Genomic DNA, 3,156 nt, shown 5'->3' with positions numbered 1-3,156 from the left:
GTTTTTCCATTTATGTTACTTGCTTTACTACCTCCAAGAGAAATGAAAGGAGCATGTTTGCACACTAGAATTATAAGAGAGAATGTATCAAATATTTTACATTTTTATCTCATTTAATCTTTGCTCAACTTTAAGAAGGAGGAATAATCATTATCCCCATTTTCAAAGGAAAAAATAGGGCATTTGAGAGGCTATATAAGGTGCTCAATATGGCAAAAAGAATAAGCAGAAAAGGCTAGAATAAAACTCACATCTTTCTCCTCCACAGCTATACATTTATCCTCTGTGCCTTTTTGCTGTTCCATAGGCTATTCTTTCTGCCCAGAATTTCTTCTTCCTCACCTCTTTGCTGTCTAATAAACTACAATTACTCTTTTTAACTCAGCTAAAATGTCATCTTTTTTTTGTAAAGCTTTCCCAAGAATCTCTACTTACACTTCAGCAGGTTAAAAGCTCCCAACTTTGAACTTTAAAATACTTTGTATCTACTTCTGTTGTAAGATGTATTAGGTTATACTATAATTATCTAGGCATATTTTCCTCACCAGATTTAGTGGATGATTCACTTCCCTATATTGTTTTCTTTTCTACATAGAACTTATCACAGTGTATGCATCCAGAAGCAATTAGTGGTTAATTGATTGATGAGTGCTATATAATTTGACTTTAAAAATGCCCAAGAATCTAGAAATGATATGCATAAATGATCTTAGTTAAATGGAGCTTTCACACTGTACATAGCTTCTAGCAGTGAATTTCAACTGTGAAGTTAAAACTTATTGGCAAAAACAGAATCTCAGAGTATTGGTGATATGTGCAGCTTGTGCAATTTATTAGTATAATATATGTTTGGGAAAATTTTGCTTTCCAAATGCTAATTAGGGAGTATAAAAGGTAAATACATGTTTTCACATGTTTATGTGTGACATAGTTCTCAACATTGAAAGTGGCCGTGGCTGGCTGCTGCTCCCGAATCCCATCCTTCTGGCCTGACCTGACATGGTCTGGCTTGCCTGGGCTCAGTGACCATGGGGCCTCAGCTCCCAGTGTAAATCATATTACATAGAACATTTGGATGATATCTGCCTGGGAGATCGCCAAGAATTACAGAAGACAAAAATACTAATGCATTTGAGAAAGTGGTAGTTTTGGGGGGACTGGGGGGGAAAGCAACTGCTTTCCTGATCTGCAACTTAACTGGATGCTAAGATGTTCGTGGACATGAATAGCCAGTGGTCTGACAGCAATAAAGAAAGCTATGATCCAAATTGTAAAGAAGAGGATGAAGACCCTGGGGACATAGAGGACTATTATATGGCAGTAGCCAGCAATGTGGGACAGTAGGGGGCTGATGCCTCTAATCTGGAGGAGAACCAGTTCACTTGCTTGACCTACAAGGAATGTGAAGGTGCCCTCAAATGAGCACATGACCAGCTTAGCCTCTGTCCTAAAGGTATTTCATTCAGTCACTAAACTTATAGTAGTTAATTTCCACTGGCAAGTTTCAGAGATATTGGACAGATACAAGTCCAATTCTGCTCAACTGCTTGTTGAGGCTTGAGTTCAGCCTAATTCCTCAAAACATGTTCCCACATCCCATCCTCCTCACCACTGTGCAGCGTGTATGCAGTTTGTGTAAAAAGGAAACCTACTCTCTCTGGCCTTTTAGCATCAGTTTTGCCGCAGCTGCTGGGAACAGCACTGCTTAGTTCTCGTCAAGGACAGCGTGGGCGAGGGAGTCTCTTGTATGACTCAGGACTGTCCATTCCATACACCAGAGGACTTTGTGTTTCCATTGCTTCCTAATGAAGAATTGAAATAGAAATACAGATGCTACCTCTTCAGGGACCATGTGGAGAGTCATTACCAGCTCCAGCTGTGCCCTGGTGCAGACCGCCACATGGTTATTTGGGTACAGGAGCCTAGAGCTCTCTGAGTACAGTGCAGTTGGTGCAAGGAGGTCTTCTGTTTCAAGTGTCATCAGATGTATCAAACACCCACAGACTGCACCACAATCCGGAAATGGCTCACAAAGTGTGCAGACGACTCTGGAACAGCCAATTGCATTAGTGCTCACACTAAAGATGGCCCCAAGTGCAATGTCTGCATTGAGAAGAGCAGAGGCTGCAATCACGTGCAATGCTCCAAATGTAAATACATATTTGGATATGTCTAGAGATTGGAAGACTTATGGCAGTGAATATTATGAGTGCAGTCATTACAAGGAGAATCCTGACATTGTGAACCAGAGAGCCAACAAGGGAAGCCCTTCCCCAGACAAGGGAAACCCTCAAGAAGTACTTATTCTGCTTTGAGAGGTGGAAAAACCACAACAAAAGCTTGCAGCTAGAGGCAGAGACATACCAGCGATTCACGAGAAGATTCAGGAGAGGGTCATGAACAACCTGGAGACATGGATCAACCAACAGTACCTACAAAATGCTGCCAAGCTCTTGACCAAGTATCGATACACCCTGCAATACACCTACCCACATGCCTGTTACATAGAGTCTGGATCCAGGAAGAAGCCGTGTGAATACCAGCAGGCTTAGCTGGAGGCTGAGATCAAAAACCTCTCATGGAAAGTGGAGCGTGTGGACAGCTATGACAGAGAGGACATGGAGAACCAGATGCATACAGCAGAGCAGCGGAGGAGAAGCCTGCTGAAGGATTTCCATGACACCTAAGTTGGGATGTGGGTATGCCGGGGTGAGGAAGATGTGGCTGCAAGGTCTGCTGGCTGCCATACTGCATGCTGCAGGCTCTGCCTTTCATGATCCCAGGCAACAGCCACGACCCCACTCCTGAGAGACACTGGCAACACCTCTTAGTTGATTTCTGTTCTCTTCTCTTTTCATTTGTTGTTACTATCAGCGTAGAGGCCATATTGAACTGGCCTATTTTCAGAACTTTTATTCATCCCTGGATGATGGTTGGGAGGGAGGGAAAGTGTTTTCTGGGTGTCTGTTAATAGTATTAGATCGTTACAACTTATGTAACTTTCAAAGGTTATACAGTTATACAAAAAAACAGGCAAGCTATAGGATAACACAGCGCTTTTTGAAAATAAATCAGCATTGGAGTGTTTAAAAGAAAGAAAGAAAATGGCCATGGTTATAAGAGAGCAAGAAATAGTAACATGAAGCTCAAGTACAC

The 3,156-nt window shown here is 42.0% G+C and overlaps 1 pseudogene; it reads left to right on the top strand.

Moving 5' to 3' along the window:
* The first annotated feature begins 1,380 nt into the window (after window positions 1–1,380).
* On the top strand, window positions 1,381–2,851 carry LOC116561303 (annotated as a pseudogene).
* The last annotated feature ends 305 nt before the right edge of the window (window positions 2,852–3,156 follow it).

This window comes from Sapajus apella, unplaced genomic scaffold (assembly GCF_009761245.1).
Source record: "Sapajus apella isolate SASKATOON/1434 unplaced genomic scaffold, GSC_monkey_1.0 scaffold29, whole genome shotgun sequence".
NCBI lineage: Eukaryota > Metazoa > Chordata > Mammalia > Primates > Cebidae > Sapajus > Sapajus apella.
The sequence above is the reverse complement of the archived record's forward strand: the minus strand, read 5'-3'. Positions and strand labels throughout refer to the sequence as shown.